Genomic DNA, 12,376 nt, shown 5'->3' on the forward strand with positions numbered 1-12,376 from the left:
TGACAATCAAGAGCTAAAATGTGAAATAAAAGCATAACCAGCACCTCCTCTGGCTCTTCGTAGTACTGTTGGCGTGTGCGGATGTATCTACAGTTGCGAGCACGAACATAGCAGTACTAACAAGATATGAGAATTTTTCACATACAATTTAATTTATGATGTGATTAGAAAGTTTTTATTATTTTTTCGAAATATTACTCTAATCTTTAACTGAGTAGGTATTTTAATCAAATTTGTGTAACAAAAAAATAGAAATTCAGCAATGACTTTTAAATAGTATTGGCCATAAAAGGAACACATTCTGACCAGGTTTATTGAAAAAAATTTAAGGAAAATGGAAAAAATTGATAAAGTTTGCAGACACAAGGTCGTAATTAACATTTAGTTGACTTTTCCAAATCTTTTGCTACGGCAGCACAACGGCGTGACATTGAGACCACCAACTGCTCACATCGCTCGCTGCGGAATCTTTAGCCATGCATCTTTAAAGTAATTGATTCTTACTGGGTTGGACATAGTTTACAGCTCTTTTCAAGTCAGATTACCCACAGGATTTAGGTGGGGGAACTGAGATGTTTATCCATAACCTCAATTTTATTCGCACAAAATTAATTCATAGCCTATCGACTCGTGTGCTCAGGATCTTTATCTTGCTGGTTGAACCTTTTTAATGGCATTTCCTCTCTGTAATACGGCAGCATAACATTCTGCATTATCTCCACTCATTTGCCTACTTAGTCCAAATTAGCACTTGTTGGCAAGAGAGATTCTACGTTGGATTTCAAAGCTTACATTGTTATCGGTGTTGATGCAGGTTCCAAAATAAACGAAGTCTTTGACAACCTCTAAATCATAAACCTCTAAATATTTAATGGTTTTTGGAGTGTATTGCGGCTGATTTTCGGTGTCAGTTGAACGTCTAACATATTGTCGTGAACTCATGTCGCCATAAAAAACTATTTCAGACTCGTCAGTCCATAAAATATTCTATAACATGTCAGCTGTTTTCTTGCGAATTCCAAACATTTTGCTTTATGTTTTAGTGTCCGCAGTGGCTTTTTTCATGGGCTGCGAGCTGCTTACACAGCTTTACGAAGTTTTCTACATATGGTCATGTCAGAATCATTGAAGTTTATTTCTTTTTTAATTAATTTCATTAAACTTCATTTCTTCATGGGATGCTCTTGGAGGACCTTACAATTCTGTGATCGACTCGCAGGGTAGTTTTGCGTTTTCCTCCTCTTTTTTCCGTTTTTTTCACAAATTTTATTGCATTTGAAATCATTTCTGCTGAATATGAAGGAACATTTTGTACTTCTGTATAAGATCTTCCATCTGCTCTCAATTTCAGAATCTGCTTTCGTTGATCTATGATACCGAGTTTCCCTCGATCCCCATTATTCGAAACATATGTAAGAAACAACATAAACAACTCACCAAATTAAAAAGGAAAAAAATTAATATATAACAAAAAAAACGAATTTTGTCTAAATCGGTGCAAAAATTTATTAAAATTGCAGGCACAGCATTAAAAAACTGAAGGCACACTATCCCAATGTTGCACTCCAAAACATAACGACACCAGTAAGGAATCGTTATTTACGTAGTTGCCAGATTTATTGAGATAAGCAGAAATATCTGCAATCCCTACACATCTGAAATCCCTAAAACTTTTGTAGAAATCTGGTATTGAAATTTTCTTTTCTATGATTTAGAGGGGAAAAAAATAAATGGCGTCAAAATAATTCTTTAAGGCTACTGTTATTTTCATGTTCGCAGCTGTTTATGAGCCATGGCGTTGGATACGAACAAAATCAACACACGAGCTGCGAGGAGTACAGGACTAAGCGGTAAACAGGATAAAGAATACCGGATGCACAACAACAATGCATGCAATAAAACTGAGCAAAGTGCAGGAAGCATACAAACTGTGAGCCCGAGTGGTATGGATGGCTGCAAGTGTATGGATGGGGAGTGTGCTTGGGGATGAGGCTGAGCGTGAGTAGGAGGGAAGCGCGAAAAAATATTGCCAGCACTTGCTGCTAACTTCTTCACGCTTCGTCTCACCATAATGGTGAAAAATAAATTAGCATGTTGACGAGATGAATGGCATGCAATATTTGAATGTCAAACTAAGGATATGCGCGACTGACAACTAGTCAAACGAGGTGTTCGTAGAAAAAGTGTGGTGGAGAAGTCAAATGCTCGAGCAGAGGTGGCGAGACATAAAAAAGACATATTACTACTATAACAAACTAGTTGAAGTGGAAAAGTGATAAAGAAGGTGCATCTGCAACTAGACGGAGCAAAGCAATCAGAAGATAAAGAAATTCAAATTAAAATAAGATGCGATAAGAAAACAAGTAAAGTATTGATAAAATAAAAATTAAATTAACATAGCAAAAGTAAAAGAAAAAAACGAATGCACCATAAGAAATTGTAAAAGTTGTCAGCTGAAAAACATCAAAGTGCTGGAAAATGCAAAAATAAGCTTGATAAGTCGCATACTTTTGCGGAAGCGTAGAGCGCCAACCAGGAAGCTGCTGAAATGCGCGCAAACAGACAGTGAGTAGCTAACGCTGCTGCACAACTGCCGCCTGCAATTCCCTCTCTACCTTCTCCTTTCTCTCTCACTCCCGCTCTCTGTCTCTCTGGCCTCTTGCTGGGGGTAGAGGAAATGCACAAAAGCATATTTATGCGCTTGACTACTGCGAAAGCATGACTGCAGTGGTGTGTGTGTGAAAAGTGTGCATTAGTCAGGCAGGAAGCAGCAAAGTAAATCACATGGGTTGTAAAATAAGAAAATGTAGAGAAAAAAAAGATTCCCGTGCTGCTTCGAATGAATTGTCTGTGCTTAAAATATGCAACTGCAATTTTCTGTTTAAACAGCGCATAAACGCCAGAAGATGGGGAAAATAAATAATTTTAGCAAGAGGTGAAAACATAATAGTGACAAACGATTGCGAAAAAGTTTTATGAAGGTAATTTTTAAATTTTGCTTTAATTAAGCAAACATGCAGTAAATATTTTTGCCTGGCGATCAAGCAAAACAAAAAAAAAAGTTGAAGAAATTAAAAAAAAGAATTTAGTTAGAACACTTAATTCGTTGATCACTTTTAATTTTCGAACGCAGTATTCTTTTAACTCTCTTGAGGATGACCTCAGAAGCATAGCAGTGACCAACTATCATGGTCTGGCTATGGGCCGAGATGCAGGGAGGTGAATTGTGGAGGAAGCTAAGGCTCACAACGAGTTGTGGTGCTATGAATGATGATGATTCTATTAACTCCAAAGGGCAGGTATAGAATATTTATATATTATAAACCATACTCGTTTTGTTTAGCCCGTTTTTATACTTTTGATCGTAAACACTGCGACATGGAGAGCCAGGCACCAAAAAAGAATTTGGGAGTACAGAGCTACGGTGAGATATCAGCAACTGTTGACAGACCACGTGCTACCATTCAATCCGCCGTAAAAACGTTTGAAAAGAATGGTACGTTTATCATGACGAAAAAAATTGGAATCAGTATACGGAGCGAATAATAGAACGAATGGTTAAAGCTGACCCGAAAATTGGAGCACCTAAGATTGCTGCCGCAGCCGAATGGGTTGGTGCGTGACTACCATTCGGAATTCGCAGAGAAAACGTTGGTTCGAATCTCGGAACGATGTTATATTTATGGGCGAGAGTAAATACAACATATTAGGGTCAGATGGAAGAAGATTTGTATGGAGAAAAGCGAAAGGAAAACCTCACTCCTACCGTCAAGCACGGTTGCGGAAATGTAATGGTTTGGGGCATAATGGTGGCTAGCGGTGTTGGAAATCTTGCATTTGTAGAAGGTACTATGGATAGGTTACAATATTTATCTATTCTAAAGGACAATTTAAAGCAGAGTACTGAAAAACTTGGTCTCGGCTCGGATTTCAGGGTGGTGCAAGACAATGACCCGAAGCATAGTTTGGAAGTTATAAGAACTTACTTGCTTTACAATTGTAAATCTGTGCTCCTACACCCGCCCCAGTCTCCAGACTTAAATCCGATTCAGCATTTGTGGGATATTTTGGATAAAAAAATTAGAAAGCACACAATAAAAAACAAAGAGTAATTGAAGGGAATTATCGAAGAGGAGTGGCAAAATATTTCGCCTGATAAAACCAAGAAGCTGGTATGTCTTATTGAAATCTATACATTTTAAGTAAAGTTTAAGTTACTTTTAGTGTATGTACAATTTTTTTATCTAAAATTTTGAACATAATTTCTTTTGTGTTATTTTTCTATGAATATCCTTAATTTATTCGTTACATTTTTTGTTATTGCTTTCACTATGAAATAAAAGATTGAAGAGAGTAAAAATGTTCACCAAAAACCGTTTAATCCTAAAGGTACTCGTATTATCACTTTCCTCCGAAAGTCATTGCTGTATTTATAATTTTTTGATGCAGTGTAGGCTCCAGCGCTGTTTCCAAATGGCGTTAAATAATCACCCAACTTTGGTTTTGAATATTTTTTTTTGTAAAGAAAAAAAAACGGCTTTGAGTGATTGTAATCTTTTGATTTTTACGTGCTTCATTGCTTGTCCGTTTGTAAACTGCAGCTGTCTAGTTCAGAAGCGTCAAATATGACTGACACACGACGGAATTTGCAAAAAACTAGAAATTTTCCAATACTTCCGATATTTAATTTAATCTTCCGTTACTTAATTTTCTATATACCAAACTTCTTCTCCAATTTGTGTTGCGCGTTACGAAATTGTCATTGAAATGGATGAATGAGTTGACCACAAAGTTTGATATTTCAAGGATATCATCGGGATTGCAGAAATTCAAAACCCACTTTAAGTTTGGTCAGGTTATATAAGCTGTCTGCATACATTACAGGAAGTTTTCATAAGTTTCAAAAACTTGTTTGTTTCTCATTTAATTTTATTAATTTTTTTTTGTGAAAATATAAATTGTTCACCTACAAAACCAAAACTTTTTTATCACAATTTCCACTTTTTAATCAAATTTAATTGAAAAATTTCAAGTATACAGGTTAAAGCCCATTAAATTTTGGTGTAGAAAAGTGAGGCAGAATGTTACGCACTTGTACTTACTTATAGAGAAGTCAGTATACTACAAAATTTTTTAACCACTCAATTATGAATTTTGTTTTCATAAAAAAGTTTCTGAAATTAATTAGCAAACCATTAAATGGTCAAAATGTGTCCTCAAGTTCCAGTGCTCCAGTTACTTAACTCAGTAAATCACCTTAATCAAAATGCTCCCGTAATATATTTAGAAAATTCAAAATTGAAGTTTATTCCTCCAAAGTGATATTATCGCCTTCAAGGTACCCCCCACATTAACCGCCAGGCATTTATGCCAGCATTTGATCCAGCTTTGGAAACTTTTCTGGAACCCTATTTTCGATATAACCATCGAGAGATCCACTTTCGATTTTTCTATTATTCCTTTCGGCTGTTCAAACACGTTCCTCGTAGTCGTTTGTTTGACTATCTCAAACAGAAAAAAATCGCAGGGACTCATATCAGGTGAATTCAATGGCTGTTCGATGGTACTCGTTTCGTTCTTGGTTAAAAATTCACGGCTAATGATGTCAGTGTGCGACGTTGCGTTATCATGATGCAAAGTCTACCCCAAAAAGTCTACCCCAAAGTCTAACGCCCAAATAATAGTCCCTATTAACTGTCTGAGCTTCTGGTAAAAGTTCAAGGTGCACAATGCGAATCGTTGTAATCCACAAAAACTAAGCGCATCGCTTACTTTTTTGATTGAAAACGAAGCGGTTTTTTGGCTTTGGTTTAATCGGAGCTCTTATTCTCATTCGCCTGTTGCTTGGACTGCGTCTTGTGCTCATAAACCCATGTCTGGTCTGCAGTAATGATGAGTTTTTATGAATGTTGGATCGGATTTAGTTTTGGAAATCAGGTCTATGGCGACATCAATGCGGTTCTTTTTTGAATGAAAGTCAGGTTTTTTGGAATCAACTTTGCAGCAATAACCTCTGCCAGCTGTCTGATGGTTAATTTGCGGTTGTTGATCAACTTTCCTTTCACATTATTGATGTTTTCATCAGTGTAAGTACGAAACCGACGAACAAAACTTACACTCTAGAAGGTTTTCATCATACCCGTCCAAAACTAAGACGGGTATGCAAGACGACGTTGCTCAACACCAGCAGTGCCGTCAGAATTGGAAAGGACTTCTCCGAGCCGTTTGATACCACACGAGGTTTCAGACAGAGTGACTCACTGTGGTGTGACTTCTTTAACCGGATGTTGGAGAGGATCGTACGAGCCGCAGAACTTAATCGCTCAGGCACAATTTTTTATAAGAGCGTACAATTGTTGGCGTATGCCGATGATATCGTCATCATCGGCCTTAACAACCGTGCTGTTAGTTCTGCCCTCTCCAAACTAGATAAAGAGGTAAAGCGAATGGGTTTGGTGGTGAACGAGGACAAAACTAAGTACCTCCTGTCTTCAAACAAACAGTCGGCGCACTCGCGTATCGGCACCCACGTCACTGTTGACAGTTATGATTTGGAGGTTGAAAAGGATTTCGCATACTTAAGGACCAGCATTAACACCGATAACAATGTCAGCCTTGAAATCCAACGTAGACTCTTTCTTGCCAACAAGTGATACTTTGGACTAAGTAGGCAACTGAGTAGTACAGTTCTCTCTCGACGAACAAAACTAACCCTCTACAAGGCTTTCATCATACCTATCCTCACGTATGGCGCAGAAGCTTGGACGATGACAATATTAGATGAGGCGTCCCTCGGAGTGTTTGAGAGAAAGATTCTGCGGAGGATTTTTGGACCTTTGCACGTTGGGGACTTCGAGTCTTGGAGGCGATAGAACAATGAGATTCTAAACGACATAGACATAGCGCAGCGAATAAAGTTCCAGCAGCCTCGTTGGCTATGTCTTCCGAATGGATACAAATGCTCTGGCTCTGAAAGTATTCGATCTGGTACCAGCTGGTGGTAGCAGTGGAAGAAGAAGAGTTGGAAAGATCAGGTGGAAAAGAACTTGGCTTCACTTGGTGTGTCCAAATGGGGACGATGAGCACGAGTAAGAAACGATTGACACGCTTTATTAAACTCGGCCAAAATCGCTTAAGCCGTTATCACTACAATCAAGAAGAAGAAGACAACTTCATCGAGTTTACGTCGTTTCACCTTATTTTTCGGTCGAAAGTTTGCAGTTTTGCATTGTCTGCTTCAATTAGCGTCCACGTTTCAGCTCCATAGCATAAGACTGGTCTAATGACGGGTTTGTACAGATTCAATTTGCATTGTTCGTTTTGTAGTTTCGATTTGAAGAGCTCCGTTAGAGACGCTTAAAATGTGTTAGCTGCTTGGATTCTCCCATTCACGGTAAGGCTTGTTGAATTGTCTCCTAGAAGCGCATACATTTACCTAAATGTGCTTTGTGTTCTTATATGTAGATGCCGTATTTACAAGCCTCCTTTAATCAAATTCTCTTTACGCTTTTTAATATCCCTCACTTCCTCGTTGCAAAAGTCAATAAAAATAATTACATACGCTTTGCAACTAAGTATAACTCAATTACTTTAAAAAGCCTTTTTTAGTGCAATATTAAATGAATTTCCGCACTTTTCCTGAACTTTTATATGACGGGAAACTTTTGCGTTTCATGCCAGTAAAACGTTGAATTTAAGCTCGGCCAATGACCGCACAAAGCTGGGCGAAAGACGCATAAATGGCATGGAGCATTTCAGTGCAAATACACGAACACTTATACACTTGCGAACAGGGCTTTTATGTTCGTGTGTGCATACGAAATTGTTTTAAAAAAGTGCAAATTAAATGAGTTAATGACTTTCCTTTTGCTTTGTACTTAACTAATTGTTGTTTTTTTTTTCATTTCGCTTTTGACTTTGTTAAAATTTTATGCTATCACTTTTCCCTCTTTTGATTTTTAGTCTTCAGTGCACAGAACAAAAAAATGTGGTACTTAAATTTGAAGTAGGCTTTTATGTGAAAGCACTTTTTCCTTTTTTTCTTTTGGTTTGATGTGAATATTTTTATTGCACGGCTAATAATTTTCTAATGAAGTGTAGGCGGTAAAAAGTTGGATAAACTGAAAAAACGTTGAGATATTCTTAATAATAAAAAATGTGTGGTTTAGGGGTGAGAACTAGACCCTTTGTATTTTATTTTCTTACGTATTTTCAACTTTTTTGCTTTGTTGAGGGAAGATAATGAAATAAAAAATGTTAAAGTGAAAGTAAGGGATGTGTATGGAAGAAACAAAGTATGAATTTGATGCTGAACGTTAAATTATCCCTTCATAACTAACAAAGTCAAAAGCAACAAGGGATATATCGTCGGTGAAATTGCGGAATAACTCATCTTATAATTATGAAAATTACAAAATGGATAGAAAAATAGTAGTACATTTTTTTTCAATTTTAGGGAAGGCTAGAATTGAAGTACCCAGCTGACATAACCGTCTTTTGGAAGGTAAATCCAAATACTGAAATGCAGCAAAGGGGTTTTTTCGGCATGACGCCCGTGAAGAAGAAACTTTATTGACAGAGCAGTATACACAACTTGTTGCCTTATAGCTACACCTACGTACTGAACACCACTCCACTATCTACCACTCTCTGCGCGGAACTGGCAAAAAGGTGATAGCTCACATAGCTGGTCACATATCAGATATTTCGCGTTGATAAATTACTTTTTGGTGGTTAAAAATGTCAATAAAATAGCCCTAAATTCTGACTTTTTTTCAAAGGTTTATTTTATGACTAATTTTATAATTGTTTTTTAATTTTATAGGTTCCTCCGTTCCGTTAATAACACCAATTTCATTTTTTTGTTTCAGATCGATAGATTAAGAGTAATAAATAGAGCAGTTTGGGACCGCGCGCCGTAGGCAGCCGACAAGAAACGATGCTGAGTCGCCATTTTGGAAAAAAAATTAAAAATAATTTTTTTTGTACTCTCGAAAGGTTAAATAAAGTTGTGTTAAAGCTGCAAAATAATATAATTATTTTATCACCTTTAAAAATATGTTAAAATAATGACCGATTTTGAGGCTTCGACATGAGGCTTCCTTCTTAATACTTAGGTTTTGTCTTTTAACTAATGAAACACTTATTAACAGTTCAAATAAAAAATTAAATTTAAAACTCATTTATTTATTATTTACTATATCATATCTCCTCTCTTCTCAAATAACTAACTATTAAAGCAATTTTTTGTGCTGGTTGCTGTAGCTGAATGGGTTGGTGCATGACTTCCATTCGGAAGTGCGTAGATTCCAAGCTCCGTGCATGAAACAGCAAAGTGAGTTTAATAAAAGTAGTTTTCGGCGGCCGCCGTAGCCGAATGGGTTGGTGCGTGATTACCATTAGGAATTTACAGAGAGAACGTTGGTTCGAATCTCGGTGAAACGCCAAAATTAAGAAAAGCATTTTTCTAATAGCGGTCGCCCCTCGGTAGGCAATGGCACACCTACGAGATTATTTCTGCCATGAAAAAATATCTGCTATTCGGAGTCGGCTTAAACTGTAAGTCCCTCCATTTTTGGAGCAACATTAAAACACACGTCCAAATAGGAGTAGTTGCTTGGCCAAACATCCAGAGAGGGTGTAAGCGCGAATTAAAAAATAATAATAATAATTTTTCATGTTAAGCTGTAAAATAATGAATATCTAAATACCTCTACTGATCTCGGTATTTCAATAACGAGATACCGAAAATACCAAAATCGGAAAAATCGAAAAATTGACATCCCTAGCTTTGACGCTCTACTCTTCATCTCTATGAAAAACAAAAAAAGTATATCTCTATTTGTGGATGTGAGCTGAATTTTTTATTTAATTTTATATTTTTGTTTCCTGGCTATTTAATTCATTCCTTTTTCAGCATTTGTATGCAAATACATATCGCCTTTTATTGTTTTGAAGTTCCCTGTCATTACAGTTTTGATGTCTGATTCTCTGATTGTCTTTTTCCTTAATGTAGAATTTGAAATTGTTGTAGAGCAAAGTCCATTTTTGCTACAAATTTCATTACAGTTTGACTTTTAAGTGCAATATTAATATTACTGCACCTTTTGCCTTTGATATTGGCCACAAAAAATATGCAATATCTGTTATGCACATATACCATATACGAATGCAAATGTGGATGTGCGAGTACAGGCGGCCAGGCTAGCTAGATACGAGTTAGTCCTGTGCGTGACTAACAATCGGTTGGCACCAGTTTCGATGCTTACTGTAAGCGTGAAATATTAGATGATAGAACAAGTTTTCCTTTGCTTCTCGGTAATCTCTTCGCACACAATGGCAAAGCGCCGTGGACATTTTTCCTTTAGAAGAAAATTATCATAAAAAGCATCTGGCATTTAGAGTAGATATACAACTGAAAGTCGCTCCCTTTTGGTAGGATAACTTTGAGGCACGCATCACAAAGCAGAACAGTAGCTTGGCTCACACACACGTTTTACTTGTATACCTACACGCACTGACATCCGTGTATCTTGCGTATCCCCGCTGTACGCAAGAGAGCGCCGCTTTTATATATCCTTTCAAGCTTAGCTCATAGAAATAACGATAAAAATATTCACTTTTTCATTACAAATCTGTTGAATTTTTAACGAAGGCAAAAATGTTAACGAAAATTGGAACTTCATACACAAGAAAAAAAGTAAATACATACATAAACAAATATGAAAGCCCATCAACCGCACTCAAATATATTTCGAAATTCATGCGAAAAGTACAGTATTGTGTACTAAATTCATATCTGCTTAGCTACAGATACCTGGAATAGCTGGAAGCTGCTTCTTCGGTAGCAGGCGGTCAAGGACTATAAAAATATTATTTTCATAGACGAGAAAGAAGAAGTTCTGTCGAAAAAGTTTTTAATAAGCAAACCGACAAAGTCTATGCTAAAGCTTCTAAAGACGCAAAAAATTTTGTTCCAATGGTTCAGCCACCATCTAGCCTCCGTAATCGTTTGGTGGGGAATGTGTTGTAAAGGTGTTACATCTCTTAATTTATGCAAAAGTGTCTCAGAAGGATGTCTCAGAAGGCGTGCTGAAGCTGTTAAGCAGTACTCTCTTCAATAAGGAGCGTTGGATCTTCTATCAAGATTCCGCTCCAGCCCATTAAGCAAAAGCCCCCCAGCAGTGGCTAAAAAACAATATCCCTGGACTCATAGCAGCATAAGATTGGCCGCTGGAAGTCTATATCTGAATTCATTGGACTACAGTTTGGAATCAGCATTGGAGAATATGGCCTGTCAAAGACCTCACAGAAATTGGAGAGTCTCAAACAATTTGTAATTCGAGGAGTGATGCCAATATCCATGGAAACCGTGCGTGCTGCAATAGCTGAACGGCCTAATCATTTGAAGCCTTGTGTAAAAGGAAATGGTGACCATTTCGAATGAAAATTTAATTTTTAAATTTAATTTAAATAAAACTAACTTCTTAAAAAAAGTATTGTAATATCATGTCTATAACGGACTTAACTTGTAACAGAACTTATAACAGGACTAAGTAGATTCAAAATATCTAAAAATCATTCGATATAGAAATAAATAAAAATAAATAATTTGCGCTTACAGCCGCTTTGGGTATTTGGCCGAGCTTCTCCTCCTATTTGTGGTGTGCGTCTTGATGTTGTTTTACGCCACCTGCGAACGGCGAATGGTTTTTATGTGAAGCGTTTTCATGGCAGAAATACACTCGGTGGTTCGCCATTGCCTGCTGAAGGGCGATCGCTATTAGAAAAAACGTGTTTATCATTTTGATGACGCACGAAGATTCGAACCTACGCACTTCCGAATGGGAGTCACGCACCAACCCATTCGGCTACAGCGACACTATAAATCTTATTTATTTATTTATTTATTAAGGAAAATTATAATTAAGCGAGAGTTGCGTAAGATTCTTAGGAAAGACTAACTCATGATTCCGTGATCAAATTTTTTTAAATTTGATTTAAAATATTTCTTTAATTTTTGACTAGCAAATACTGGATGCGTACTGTGAGAACAAAAAAAGATTCCAAAAACAAAGTTAGAACTTAATCGTTAGTTATATGAAAAGGGCTGCTATTGTTTTGCACAATACTGTGCATATGTAGATAATAACTTCATGTATGTACGTGAAAGTGTAGGCAAACACATAAACGCATTTGCACGTGTCATGCCGCTACCGAACGTGTGCGAACATGAGAGTAGGTACCTCTACATGCACACACTTAAAAGTATGTAAGTATGAGTGTACACTTGTTTATAGTGCGTTTGTTAATGTAATTTAAATTTCCATATGGGTGCGTCGCTTTGCCATTAAAAAAAAAAAAGAAAAAAGACCCC

This window comes from Anastrepha obliqua, chromosome 2 (genome assembly GCF_027943255.1).
Source record: "Anastrepha obliqua isolate idAnaObli1 chromosome 2, idAnaObli1_1.0, whole genome shotgun sequence".
In the NCBI taxonomy this organism is placed as follows: domain Eukaryota; kingdom Metazoa; phylum Arthropoda; class Insecta; order Diptera; family Tephritidae; genus Anastrepha; species Anastrepha obliqua.